At 35.8% G+C, this 16,012-nt stretch overlaps 1 pseudogene; it reads right to left on the bottom strand.

The window, feature by feature from the left end:
* LOC128776845 (transforming acidic coiled-coil-containing protein 3-like) overlaps window positions 1–16,012 on the bottom strand; it is a 145,124-nt pseudogene that overhangs the window by 33,024 nt on the left and 96,088 nt on the right.

Below are 16,012 nucleotides of genomic sequence, written 5' to 3'. Positions count from 1 at the left end.
CACCCAGGCACCCCACTAATCTCTATTTTTAAAGGACAGAATAGTGTTTACTCTTGTTGCTGATAGGGAGTGGCCAGTGACTGGAAGGTAGCATCTTGGGAGAGAGAAGTAGTAAACACATTAGCATTGAGATGACAGTGTGGTGGGAAAGAAGAATGATGAAGAAATGATAAGACATTCTTGTATTGTCTAGTGATAGATACATAAAAGGCACAGATTCAAAGACTCCTTCATAGCCATCTGCCTTAGCAGAATCTGCCTTCTATATGTCTGGTTTAACCACTCCTGGGGATGAGAAACTCACATCCCCATAAAGAAGACTGTTCTCTTGTTGAAAAAATCTAATGGTTCAAATGTTATTTATAATAGCCAAAATATGATTTGTTATTCTAATTATTCTCTCTGAAACATGGGACAATCCATTTGAATTTAGTGAACACTCTTTAATGGGTTGAATATGTTAGCTGAAGACAGCTAACATATTTTCCCCTTAGTCTTCCTTTTTCCTGGAAGGAAGAACTCCATCCCAGCAATTCCAACCACTGAACAAATTTGCAGAAGGTCCTAGATGCTGTCCTATCCCAACTGCCACTCTCAGAAAAGCTCTCATTGGCAAATGTTACCAAAAGAGGAAGAGAGAAGGAAGAAGTTGGGTCAGCCCTGCAGATGCAGGGTACATAAAAAAGTAGAATTCTGAGTTCAGGTTGCTTCTGAGCTCAATGATTTGAGTGACCTGCAACAGAATTATAAGGATGGTTCAAGGTAGCTTCTAGATCTTCCATTGACATTCTTACCTCAAACTTTAAAAACACTGGCTTGTTTACAGACAAGCCATTTATTCTTATCCAGCCACAAACTTTCCTTCATATTCCACTCCTACATTTTCCCTTCATTGAGCCATAAAAAATCTTCGTCAGAATCTCTTGTTAAAATTTCTCCTGTTTTAAATTTTTTTAGTGTTTATTTATTTTTGAGAAAGAGAGAGAAAGAGACAGAGCACACGCAGGGCAGGAGCAAAGAGAGAGGAGACACAGAATCTGAAGCAGGCTCCAGGCTCTGAGCTGTCAGCACAGAGCCCGATGCGGGGCTCCAATTCACAGTGAGATCATGACCTGAGCTGAAGTCGGATGCCCAACCAACTGAACCACCCAGGTGCCCCAAATTTCTCCTGTTTTAAATCAATTCATTTCCCATAGTGATCTGTCTGCCTCAACTTTGTCCCTACATCTTCTAATAAGAGAATTTTTGAAGTTATATTTCATGTTAAACTGAGAAACTTCTTATCCATCATATTTTTAAACACAAGTTTAAAAAGAAAAGAAGGAAAGGGCGTCTGAGTGGCTCATTTAGTTAAGTATCCAACTCTTGATTTCAGCTCAGGTAATGATCTCATAGTCGTGAGATGGAGCCTTACACTGGGCTCTGCACTGGGTGTGGAGCCTGCTTAAGATTCTCCCTCTCCTTCTTCCTCTCCCTCTGCCCCTACCCTGCTTGCGCTCTCTCTTTCTCTCTCAAAAAATAAATAGTATCTTAAAAAAAAAAAGAAGGATGCATGACAGGAAATAATGGAGGGAAAAAGGACAAGAAAGATTTTAGTTTATTTTGCATTCTAAATATATATTGTTTTGTATAATAATATATGCTATGTATTGTATATATATTATATGCTATGTGTAAATGCTATGATTAGGAGATAAGAGGTGAATTGTGGGCATTAAATTTTAAATATTTCTTTCCAATTACCCAAGGTATGATTTCTAGCATGGAACTGGATAAAGCATCAGTGTTAGGTCTTTCCCTTGATAATATGTCTCGAAAGTTCTATTGTCAAAAACCGACCTAGCCGTTTTGGAGCCAAAATATAACACAAAGACAGAATTTGGGATAAAGAGGAACAGTAGCTTTATTGCTTTACCCGGCAAAGGAGGCTGCAGCAAGGTATGTCCTTCAGAAACTGTAAGCCCCCCCAGAGGAAGAGGCTGGGAGGTGGGGTGGGAGGGATTATAGGGAAATAGGGGATCTAGCCAGTTTTGACAGAAATTGAGTACAGTGCTGTCAGCCATCTTAATCATGTCTTTAGGGTTTTACCGGGTTCCTGAAACAAAAGGCTAAAAAGGGCAGAGGGGAGGTTTGTGGAAGAAAGGAAAATGGTTACTTTAAAATCAAGCTTCCCTGAAGCATTAGTGCAGCCATTTTGATTTTTGTTCAACTTTATGATTTTAAGCAGTTTCAGTTCTGAAGTTTTTGTCTGAGCAGAAATTTCTTTAGATCTGGGAAGCTGGTATTAGTGATTTATAGTAAATGTGCCAGATCTTTACTGCCTTTCCTAACAGTCTAAGACCATCTATCAGTTATGACTTTGCTTTTCATCTTCTCTAAATAGCTACACTGCTATGCAAATATATGTTATAAACTTGACCTTTGCATAAAAAATTCAAGCAATCAAATTTTTAATTTATTTCTGTGAGCACCTAGATTTGGCTCAGCATTTATGCTTGCTTTGCAATGTACAAGCAATCCATAGTAACCTTATAAATTTTGTTTCTTACCTAGTCATAATTTGGAATGAATAATCTGAAGTGTTAAAAGCGCTAGAAGAATCTAGCCTTGTTAATTAATTAATAATTAGTTATTCTCTTTTAAATGCAGAAATATTCTTTTCTGCCATAACCAAATTTAGCTACATGATATTCTGAATCATTCCCACTGATGCCATTTCATAACAATTTGCTACAACATTACCATGAGAAGTCAAGAATTAGGAAATTAGTAAGAAAATTACCTGGTTACCACAAAAGGTTTTGATTCAATTGGAATCATCCAATCAGATGACTAAGAAATTTCATTTTCTTGGCAGCCAATACATATTTGTGCTTGATATCTCTGACAGCTGGTGACCTTATACTCTAAGGTAATTTTCCAGAAGGGGAAGGAATTTTACAGCAGGAGTACTATCCATTTACTTCTGTGGTGTCTACATAAAAAAATCTGGAATGTAATACACTTGCCCCTCAAACCAAGGGTCAAATAGTTGTAAAAAATAAAATCTTTATTCATTTAAATGTGAAACACCACCAAACTGGGAGATTACAAAAGCACGTATCTTCTCATCTTCCCCTCATTTCACAGTAAATAAAATGGTTTTAGTAGGATTTCTAAAGCAAATACAGTGATTCTTTCTTTAATTTGCACAGGTTTGAAGCATGCAGAGACCAGAAAAAGTGTTTTAAGAGACTAATTGTAAATCTCAGCTTGCAAAAGTAGAAAAGGAAAACATAATAGTTAACTAGATGTAGTTTACATTCTTGGTTTAAAAGAAAATCTAACTTTTCTTATAATGAGTTTTCAGTACCTTATATATAACAAATTATTGTAATGCTTATGTTTTATAAACAACTTTTATACAGCAGTATGGTATAATTACCTTGAGTTAGATTTTCAATTTAAGATTTAATACTGTTGGTCTATTTTTATTCTATTTTTATTCTGTCATTAAACAATGAGTTATTAAACTTAAGTTATATTTATAAACTCAAGAAATAAAATGTTTTGGGGGGTGCTTGGGTGGCCCAGTCAGTTAAACATCAGACTCTTGATTTCACCTCCGGCCATGATCTCACAGTTCATGAGTTGGAGCCCCATGTCGGACTCCACACTGACACTACAAAGCTTGCTTGGGATTCTCTCCCTCTCTCTCTCTGCCCCTCACCCACTCACATGCATGCACATGCACACACTCTCCCTCTTCTCTAAATAAATAAATAAACTTTAAAAATAAAGAAGGAAAGTGTTTTTTATTGAACTAATATTTCTGATTTCTTTAACTGATACTGAAACTGAACATATTTAGAACTATTTAGAATAAGTTCTAGATGTGTCTTCTGTGCGCTCATAAAGTGTTTTTATAGTAACAGTAAACACAGATTAGGCATATATTTCTATATTTGTCACTGGTATAAAACATAATTTCACTCAGAAAATTATGAAAACTCAGAAAATTATTTCACTTCATAAAAGTTTAACTGAATAAAACAGCTTAGAAAATTTTGCTTGAAAGTTTACAATCAAATTTATTTCATTCAGTAATAAAATGAAACCTGCATTTGGTTGCTGGACATTAGCTCTGACCCTCAGTTTTTCATTATGCTCTATATTGGGCCTCTCTACTTGGGCCAAATGGTTTTATCCGAGCGGAACTTCTTTTAGATATGAGTCAGGGCAACCTGGAAAATAGCCCTTTAAACTCACCAGGCTTTAGTCTCTCACCTAAAAGAATCTAGAGATTGTCAGTCTAAGGCTATCTGGCAGCTGCGGGAAAGCATCAGGAACCCAGGCTATTTTCGGCTCCCTGTTCCACTATTCCTGTGTGTGGTCTTTATCCTCAGGGTCTATGATCCTCACCTGAGTCACGGTCCTTTGGCCTTCCAGGTGGTAGGAAAGGCATACTCCCTCTCTTTGAGACTTTCCAAAACTCCTACACAGTGACACAGCACTTCTTGCATTTCACTGCCAACAACTTATTACTTAAATGAAACTGGTTTCAGAGTGGAGAAGAGAAGATAGTTTGTGTCTGCTTGTATGGTTGCTCTGGTATAAAATTAAGGTTCAACAATTGAGATGGAGTAGGAGAATGGATGATGGAGCAGGCAGCTAACAATCTCCTCCCATGTTTATATGCCCATTGTCATTTGAATAAATTGGATTTTCATTTCTATATCTTGTTTCAGGAAACTGTCCTTTCCTAAAAATTCTAATTCCCTTTGCATACTACTCTTTTTGAAGTTTTAGCCTTTCTTCAATGGCCAACTTAGTTTCTATTGATTCTTGTTTTCTCCAACTGCCCCAGACCTCATTCAAAAGTCAGATAATATTTTATTTTAAATCTATACCACCTATTTGGAACTCACAGTGTGTTCAGTCTCATTATTAATTAATCCTTAATTATTAATTAATGAGAAATACTCATTTCTGTGTATGTGCTTATATGTGCTGTATTCCCAACCATGTCTAAGCCTCATGAGATCAGAGACTATGCCCATTATTTCTTGGCATCTCTGGATCTTAGAAGATACAAGATTATATATGTGTTATTCCATGAGAGATTTGAGGTAGCACAAAACATTCAAAAGGGTTATAAAATGTCAATAAAACTCTGGAGCACAGAAAGTATAAACTGAAATGGGAAGCCACACATAAAGAGGAAAGAAGTACAAAGTATAAAATAGGAAAATACAGATTGTAAGAATATATTTTTAAATTTCTAAATATTGAGCTACATATTTGACTCTAAGATAACGGATTTGAGATACATATGCTATTCCTGGTAACCTAAGTGAAAAGGGAGATATGGCCAATTGTAAATTACTGTTGAAAGAGGGAAGAATTTTCAGCAGAAGCAAATCCATTTCCTACCACTAAATGCTTTACAGTGCAGGAATAAGAAATATATTAGAGAATGTCCCTAGTAGCATTTGCATGTCAAATACGGTGATGGACTTATGAGGCTGTTTCTTATAGCACCCATCAATAAAGGGCATGATATCAAACACAATAGTGAATGTCATTTTATAGAGGGTCAAGATTCAGTAGTCATTTTCTTATTGTTTTCAAATAGGGTAAGAAAAAAATAATAATCAGAGCAATAACATAATTGGAGCAATGCATATACTTTGAACAGTCATTAATACTAATACTCTTTTAACCTGACTTCTGAGTTAGGCTAGACGGTGGAGAGTTTAAGGGTGTAGATAGCTATGTATTTGACACGTGACATCATATAGGGAGATGGCACAAGATAAAGCACACAGGCTCTGCCACTTATTTACTGTAGAATACTGGGTAAGTTACTTAAGTTATCTTCGCTTTGATTCATCTATAAAATGAGAATAATAATAGTACCTATTTCGTTGACTTTATGTGACCATTATAGCAGTAATACTAATAAGGTTTTTAGAACCTTACTTACTTAGAAACTTACTGCTATAAAAGTGGTTGCTCATTCATTTTACATAGATGGTAATGTTGAAATACATAAAAATTGAGATTGTGGACTGGGGTTTTTATTTCAATAGAGGCCCACAGATTATTCATTCAATTCTTCCTGATTACGAAGAGAATGGCAAGAGCTATTAACATTGAAGAAACTTTTACTTTGTAATTCACAATTTTAGAATTATGTTTTTCATATGTTTTCTTTTAAAATTTGGGTCACTGAGGTCTTACCAAGTGGGAGAGAATGGAAAATGCAAATGCAAATATTTTTAATATAATTCAACAGATCAAATCAAAGAAGAGATAGTGTGACAAGACAAAAGCTTAAGAAAATGGCATATAGTCATCTACGAACTTTGAGATCTTGGAGACTCATTTAACCTTTTATTATTTCTATTTCTTTATCTAAAGTGAATGTGGAATTGTGAAGGCAAATGTCATGAGTTATAAGAAGGATAATCTCTAATTCATTGTTAAAATGAAGATCCTGGTAAAATACAAGAAGTGCTTGTTAGTGAATCAAAGGTAATATACAGTGATACTTTCCTGTTATGTTACAGTGAAAGAATGTGCTAAACGCTGAGTTATACAACAAATTTATATTTAAAAACAATAATATTTAAAATGTATATAAAATAATCATACGACTTCAGTCATGTGAGGACTTTAAGACACAGAACAGATGAACATAAGGGAAGGGAAGCAAAAATAATATAAAAACAGGGAGGAGGACAAAACATAAGAGACTCTTATATGTGAAGAACAGACAAAGGGTTACTGGAGGGGCTGTGAGAGGGGGGATGGGCTAAATGGGTAAAGAGCATTAAGGAATCTACTCCTGAAATCATTGTTGCACTACGTGCTAACTAACTTGGATGTAAATTTAAAAATTAATTAATTAAAAAAGTAAATTATATAAGGTTAGTTCATTTAAAAAAATGAATAAAATATATATAATATACGTTTAAATATATAATATATTTTTAAATACTATCAGCATAAAAATTACTTTAAATTTCAGTAAAATTGATGTCTGAGAGTAACAACAAAACCTGAACAATTTTCAGGTCTCTAATGCAGTAGCGACTTATTGGGAAGGGAATCAGGATCCATTATGCCAGCAGAATTCTAAATATACCACCTAGCAACAACTCAACCCTATCTCATTATCCAGAAAAGGTCCTTTTTAAAATTGACCTTTTTCTGTGTTCACTTCCTAAGAAAAGCTAATTGTCATCTTTGTAAGACCTCATGATAGTCCACAGATCATCATTTGTCTTATATGTAAGGTATCATCTGGCTCCTATTGGAAAGATAATTTCAGAATGTTTCATAAGCTTCTAAAAAGCAGAGACCGTGGTTTTTATCTTTCTATAGATTTAGGAACTGATGCTGTGCCTGACATTCGACAACTATTCAGTAATTCTTTATTATTGAGACAGTGGAAGTCAGCAAGATGTCTTTCCAGGAGTATATTTTATGAGATGGAGGAAATGGGAAGAGTGAGTGTTCCCTAAAGAGGAGTGGTGGAGAGATTCATACAATAATGTCTCCTTTTCTCTCAGCCAAGGAGAATGCTTCAGTAAGGTAACTGAAAGTATCTGGTAAGGGAGAAAGGCAAGAGTAGAAAGTTGTTTAAACCTCTATTTGTTTAAACAGCCAGCCTTCTCTTCAGAATTGAGATTTTGTTACCTTAAGGCGTAAGGCAAGATATCAGTCCTGCACCTACTAAGAAATTGTTTGTTTCATTATAAAACCTATTGCTAAACATTTATATAGTCTATATGGTGTTTTAGAAGTGAATAACAAACAAATCTCATATGCCACCACTGGAGGAGATAACTACATCCAATCTTCACTCTGAAAAGTGATAATTAAAAAAAAAGAATTAAGTATCTAACTTGCCTTTTTGGAGGAAGCCTAATTCATCACCATTTTTAAATTCCCAATGAAATACTAATTTATTCAAATATCAAATAATGTTAAAGCCACTTGGGGTAAGAATGGTAGGGAGCAGGCTTTGCCCCACATGTTATTCCATAGTTTGCTTGGGAATTATGTAATATCTTTTACAGCACAGACATTTGACTGTGCTTTCTGAGCAAACTCTTGGAAGGACAACCTGCCTTATGTGCCTTTTGGGAACTAATATAAAGTCAACACTGATGAAATATTCCTGCCAAAAACATTTCATCTTATATACTTAAAATTTACTAACAGGATAGATTTTTTTTAATTTATATTCAAATTAGTTAGCATATACTGCAACAATGATTTCAGGAATAGATTCCTTAATGCCCCTTACCCATTTAGCCCGTCCCTCCTCCCACAGTAATCCTCTGTTTGTTCTCCATATTTAAGAGTCTCTTATGTTTTGTCCCCCTCTCTGTTTTTATATTATTTTTGCTTCCCTTCCCTTATGTTCATCCAGTCTGTGTCTTAAAGTCCTCATATGAGTGAAGTCATATGACATTTGTCTTTCTCTGACTAATTTCACTTAGCATAATACCCTCTAGTTCCATCCACATGGTTGCAAATGGCAAGCTTTCATTTCTTTTTGATTGCCGAGTAATACTCCATTGTATATATATACCACATCTTCTTTATCCATTCATCCATTGATGGACATTTGGGCTCTTTCCAAACTTCAGCTATTGTTGATAGTGGTGCCATAAACATTGGGGTGCATGTGCCCCTTCAAAACAGCATACCTGTATCCCTTGGATAAATACCTAGTAGTGCAATTGCTCGGTCATAGGTAATTCTATTTTTAGTTTTTTGAGGAACCTCCATATTCGTTTCCAGAGTGGCTGCACCAGCTTGCATTCCCTACAACAATGCAAAAGAGATCCTCTTTCTCCACATCCTCACCAACATCTGTTGTTGCCTGAGTTGTTAAGGTTAGCCATTCTGACAGGCATAAGGTGGTATCTCATTGTGGTTTTGATTTGTATTTCCCTGATGATAAGTGATGTTGAGCATTTTTTCCTGTGTCGGTTGGCCATCTGGATGTCTTCCTTGGAGAAGTATCTATTCATGTCTTTTGCCCATTTCTTCACTGGATTATTTGTTTTTTTGGGTGTTGAGTTTGATCAGTTCTTTATATATTTTAGATACTAACCCTTTATCTGATATGTCATTTGCAAATATCTTCTCCCATTCCATTGATTGCCTTTTACTTTTGCTGATTGTTTCCTTCACTGTGCAGAAGCTTTTTATTTTGATGAGGTCCCAGTAGTTCATTTTTGCTTTTGTTTCCCTTGCCTCCAGAGACGTGTTGAGTAAGAAGTTGATGTAGGCAAGATCAAAGAGGTTTTTGCCTGATTTCTCCTCAAGGATTTTGATGGCTTCCTGTCTTACATTGAGTTTTGTAAGAGTTTTACATCCATTTTGAGTTTATTTATGTATATGGTGTAAGAAAGTGGTCCAGGTTCATTCTTCTACATGTCACTGTCCAGTTTTCCCAGCACCACTTGCTGAAGAGACTGTCTTTATTCCATTGGATATTCTTTCCTGCTTTGTCAAAGATTAGTTGGCCATATGTTTGTGGGTCCATTTCTGGGTTCTCTATTCTGTTCCATTGATCTGAGTGTCTGTTTTTGTGCCAACTAACAGGATAGATCTTAAATTAAACTTTTTCATCTCTCTCTCTCTCTCTCTCTCTCACACACACACACACACACACACACACACACACACACACACATGCAATGGTAACTATGTAGAAGTGATTCATGGTATTTAGCTTGGTTATTATAATGATCTTTCCACAGTCTATACATGTATCGAAACATGAAATCCTACACCTTAAATATAATTTTATATGTCAAAGATATCTCGATAAAGTTATTTTTAAAAATCTCATCTGAATTGCATCAAGGCTTTAAACCTAACTTCTATCTTTACAGAAATAGAGGACATAGCAGAACAAACTGAATTGTACCATAAGGAAATCTTTTTTTCTTTCAAATCCAGAATGTATGCTATTCCTCAAAACAGTGTTTTCTCTTAAAAAGCCAGTGTCATGGGGTAAAACAAACATGGGAGATTGTGAGTAAACTAGAATAGATTCTAAGGAGACATAACAACCAAATGTAATTCAAGAACATTAAATAGATCCTGCTTTGAAAAAAATCACCTATTAAAGACATTTTGGAGAGACAGCTTGAGATATTTGTCTATGAATAAATAATATATGACAGTAGGGAATAGTTATTCATTTTCTTAGTTATTATAATGGTATTGTAATTATGTAGAAGTTTGTTCTGATTTTTAATCCATGCTAGAATACTTAGTAAGTGTGATAATTTCTGCAATTTATTTTAAATGCTTTTTATTTTTTATTTTACTTTTTTGGAGAGAGAGAAAGACAGAGAGAAAGAGAGAGGCAGGCGGGGGAGGGGCAGAGGGAGAGGGAGAGAGAATCCTAAGCAGGCTCCACGCTCAGTGTGGATCCCAATGTGGGGCTCGATTTCATGATCATGAGATGATGACCTCAGCCAAAATCAAGAGTCAGATGCTTAACTGACTGAGCCACCCAGGCACCACTGCAATTTATTTTAAATGGTTCAGTAAAAATATATTTTATATAATATATAAATTCTAACAATACATAAATCAAATAGATTAAAAAACATGTATGCAAATATACATGCACAGTGCTATTATAGTGAGTGAAAGATATATATACATCTATAATATATGTACTGAAGTGCTTGAGAACACTTCTTACAAGATGATTCAAAAGGCTTCTTGTAAGAAAGGTTTATCACAGTATTATTTAAGTGAGTGGAACACATTCCCATTTTGTAATGTTTATACGATGTGTTTACACACACACAGACACACACACATATTACATGTATCAAATATGGCAAAATGTTAACTTTGTTGACATTGGCTAAACGCATACAGGTGTCTAGTGAGCAATTTTACCTTTTCTGTATATTTGAAAGCTTATGTACTTAAAAGGATTTTCATAAATTAACGATAAAACAAGCCAGAGAAAAGTAGTAACCCAGTGAAATTAAACACCATCACTGTTGTTATTCATAACTCTTTGTTGATCACCTACTAGAACTAGAAACCACACTAGTTGCTATTCATACATTATTCATTTTTTAAAAATTGTGGTAAAATACTTTTTAAGAAGTATTTTCTTAATTATGGTAAAATACACATGACATAAAATTTACTATCTTAACCATTTTTATGCATACAATTCAACGGCATTTAGAACATTCATATTTTTGTGCAGCCATTACCACCATCCATCTATAGAATTCTTTTCATTTTGCACAACTGAAACTCTATACCCATTAAACAATAACTTCTCATTTTCCCCTTCTCCCAGCCCCTGACAACCACCATTCTAATTTTGGTCTCTATGAATTTGACTACTCTAGGTACCTCATACAGTGTTTGCTTTTTTGTGACCAACTTATTTCACTTAGCAAAATATCTTCAAAATTCATCCATGTCAAAATTTCCTTCCTTTTTAAGGCTGAATAACATTCCATTGCGTGTGTGTGTGTGTGTGTGTGTGTGTGTGTGTGTGTGTGTATGGTGTATATATATAGTGTATAACGTATCGAATTTTATTTATCCATTCATGCATTGATGGATACTTATATTATTTTCACCTTTTGGCTATTATGAATAATACTACTATGAACATGGGTATACAAATTATCTCTTCAAGATCCTGCTTTCACCTCTTTTGGATATATACCCAGAGTGTAATTGCTGAATTACACGGTACTTCTAGTTTACATTTTTTAAGGAACTACCATACTTTTTTCATAGCAGATGCACCATTTTACATTTCCACAAACAGTACAGAGGGTCCTAATTTTTCCATATTCTTACCAACATCTCTTATTTTCTGAGGTTTTTTTCATACTATCCATCTTAATGAGTATGAGATGGTATCAGTAGTTTTGTGGTTTTGATTCACATTTCTGTAGTGATTTGTGATGCTGAGCACCTTTCATGTGTCTCTTGGCAATTTGTACGTCTTCTTTGAAGAAATGCCTATTCAGGTACTTTGCTCATTTTTAATTGAGTTATTTGTTTTATTGTCGTTGAGTTGGCAGAGTTCTTTATATATTCTAGATATTAACCCTGTATTGGGTGTATGATTTGCAAACATTTTATCCAATCCATGGGTTGCTTTTTCACATTATTGACTGTGCCATTAAATGCACAGAAGTTTTTAATTTTGGTAAAGTGTAATTTATCTACTTTCTCCACTTTTGCAACCTTATTTGTTTTTCATATCACTCTGAGAGATTGATATTATAGCCACATTTTATACATGAATAAATTAAAGCTTGGGAGAAACAGTTAACGTGGACAGTTCCACCAACTACTACAAGGTGAGGCTGAGTTTCAAATTCAGTTCTGTGTGGCATCTTTCTACTAAGCTATTCTGTAGTACTGGCTTCAATATTTATACTGTTACAAAATTAAGAATTAATTAGACAAATGTCTCATATATTATCTTCTTTGACATATGAAGTACTTAGAAAAGGATAGTCACACAAGACTTATGACAGATTGTCATTTTTTGGAATGAAAAAGACAAGAGTTGAAGGGGTCAGATATTATTAAAGGAATTGTCTGAATGTGATAGCAGGTCCATTGTGTGAGATACTCTCAAAAATTACACTCAACAATCTATAGAATTGTTAAAGAGAGTTGGATGTATACCTTCAAAGTAGATAAGAGTGAGGAATAATTTAGTTAAAATAAAAAGTATCTTTGCATAGAGACCATAAAGGAAAAATTTTCCCTGTTTTCTGAACCATGAGCCTTAGTCTAGAAGGAGCCCAAGGCCATAAACTAACCCAAATCGTGTGTCCCTCACAACAAAGCATAACCTGGATCTATTTTCTTTTAAACTCCTTTCTATTTTTTGGAAGGGAAGAGGAAGCAAGTTTAAGGATTCTCCTTAATACCCTACATATCTGTCAGGTTTACCATCTGAGTTTCTTAAGAATTTTGTTCTGATTATAGGAGATAATGAAAACATTGCAATGAAGACTTAAAAGCTTCCAATATATCAGAAAGGCAATATTGTCTAATTTCAAAAAGGAACATCTACATTTAAAGGTTTAAATGACTAAGGTTTGGGCAATGGAATCTGGCAACATCAATTTTAAAATATACAGGTACTTTGACCAGAAGGCTCACTTTTCATAAGCTTATTGTTTAACAGCCAAGAGGCCAGGGTGATTGGCAACAACCCTAATGCTCATCAATAGGGGAATGCTCGAATCAGTGCATTTAGACAATGGGAAATTATACTGCTAGTTTAAAAATAAATTAGATCTTTATGTATGAAATTGAAGAAATGAAATTTCTGTTCAATGAAAATAGCAAGTTATAGAAATGTATATATTTTGACCCTACTGTGAGCTCAGAAAGGAAGGGTAAACAGTGGAATGTTAACATGGATTACTTTAGGACTGGAGGAAGAGTTGAAGGAGATATGATCCATGTTTTTAGATCTCATATTGCCATCTTGTTGCAGCAACTAAGTACTACTTTGTAATTTTGCATATAGTAAAGAAAAGAATGTAAAATTCTGCTCTGGCCTCAAAAATACAATTCCTAAAATCAAATTCTAAGCAATGGAGTTATTCCACTTTCTTTTTCCTAAAAGGCACTTTGTTTTCTAATCACATATAAGGGAAAAAAATGTTTTTACTTTGAGTGATATAAAAACCCAAAAACAGTTTTGCAAAATCATGAACATTTAATTCTAACTTGGTTGAGTATGAGAGGGAAACAGTGAGCAGAACATATCCTAAAATAAATATCCTATTATGGATTTAAGAAATGCTTTTTGTTGGCCATTTGTGTTGGAAGGCAGAGATGCTTAATGGAGCATCAACCCTGCAGTCAGACTGCCTATATTCAAATCCTATCTGCCACTCACTTGCTGTGGAGTATTTGACTCATTACTTAAACTCTATAGGCCTTCAACTGCTCATCTGTAAAATGAGAGATAATTCCCTTAGAATAGTGCCAGGCACATAATGAATCTTCAGTAAATGAGTTAGGCACTCTGCTGTAGGATTCAGTCCCTGCCCTCCAATAGCCCATAGTGAAGCAGGGAGACAAACTTCTAAAAATTAACAAGTGAATAACCTACTGAAGATTCCTTCTGTAAAGGATCACAAATATTTTTAATTGTCCCTCAAATGACATGGTCTGTGGGAGCTTGGAGATCAGCCAAGGACTATCAGTGTATATAGTCACTTACAATGTCATTGTTGGCATAAGTCTGAAAGGACAGCAAATCTGAGAAGAGAAAGATGACTTTTTTCTTTCATACCTGGAAATAAGCATATGGTATATTCAGAAAGTTGAAATGAGAGACTTCCTGGGAAGATAACAGAGTAGGAGGATCCTAAGCTCACCTCGTCTCACAGATACAACAACTAGATAACACCCGTAGCAGTGTAAATAACCCAGAACATGACCCATAGACAGGCAGAACAGACTCTCCACAGCTAAATGTAGAGAAGAGCCACATCAAAGAGGGTAGGAAGGGTAAAGACATGGTGTAGAACAAAACTGACCCACAGAATTGTCCATAGTTAGGAAGAACGTGGTTGGTGCAGAGAGGGGAGAGGAGTAGGCCCCCAAACCAAGCATGAGGAAGATGAATCCACATAACATTTGGCTTTTAAAACCAGAAAGGCTTAACTCCACTAGTTCTTATAATCAGTGGGACTTAACACTTGAAACTTTAAAAATCAGCAGACTCAGCTCTGGGAGAGCCAGAAGGGTGAGAGAAAATTAAGTCCCTGCCCTTAAAGAGACAGCACAAAAAAGAGCCCCACTGAGATACAGTATAGAGTCAGCAGTATGAAAAATACCTAGGGTACATGGGAAGGGGACTTATTTACTAATCTCAGTGCATGTGCTGGAGGGGCAAGTTTCTTTGGGAAATTTCTCCAAGAACAAAAGAGCTGGTGAGTGTCATTTCCCATCTCCGCTCCCCAACCTAGATACGTGTACCCCTGCAGAAACCAACACAGTACCAGCACTCTCTACCTAGCTTGCTAACAGTGTGCCCACCCTCATATTTTTCTATGGTCCTGCCCCCTCCAACCCAGCAGATCTCACCCAGAGTTTTCTCAGGCAGCTGTAGGCCCCCTCCTGCAGCAGACCAGGGTGGACATTGGTGGCACCACATGCCTCACCCCCATGTTCTCCTGTGGACGTGGCCCCACCTTTGATATCCCTTGGCTGAAATTCATCCAAAACACTGCCATAAACCTGGCAGTGTGAAAGCAGCCCCAAGAGGCCAGCAGTGCTCCAAAGTGACTCCTGCCCCAGGAAAAGAGGAAGATAACCACACATACCCATCTGATTGCAGCCCTAGCAGTGGGCCAGGGCAGATATCTGCTCTGACTACAGGCCTTACCCACCAATGAAAACTTCTCAGGGGACAACACAGGGAAATTGCCTTGTAGTTAGTGCTACTATCTATGGCAATGCCTGGTCTGACTCAACTCAAGCCCAAGGCAGCACCAGACTGGCCCACTAACAGCACAAGGACAAAAACCTGCCCACAACAAACAAAAAGAGCCATTGAAGACAACCACATTGAAGGGAAAAGCATCTGAGCCACAAAAGTAGAGCACATACAACACATATAGAAAATATTAATGAAGCATCAGGTTTGGTGAATAGGGAACATTGCACTGCAGGGCACTACAGGACCTCTTCTTCATAAGGCTGGTAGTTTTAAGAGCAAGAGACATACCTGACTTTCCTAACACATAGAAACAGACACAGAGAGTTAGAGAAAATGAGGAGACAGAGGAATATGTCCCAAATGAAATAACAAGACAAAAATCACAGCAAAAAAGCTAAATGAAATAGATGAGCTATAGGCCTGGGACAGAATTTAAAGTAATGGTCATAAAGATACTCACTGGACTTGAGAAAAAAAGTGGAAGATCTCAGTGAGACCCTCAACAAAGAATTAACATTAAAAAAATTA

The sequence above is a fragment of the Panthera pardus genome, unplaced genomic scaffold (genome assembly GCF_024362965.1).
Source record: "Panthera pardus isolate Hobbes unplaced genomic scaffold, ASM2436296v1 HiC_scaffold_10, whole genome shotgun sequence".
NCBI classification, from domain to species: domain Eukaryota; kingdom Metazoa; phylum Chordata; class Mammalia; order Carnivora; family Felidae; genus Panthera; species Panthera pardus.
The sequence above is the reverse complement of the archived record's forward strand: the minus strand, read 5'-3'. Positions and strand labels throughout refer to the sequence as shown.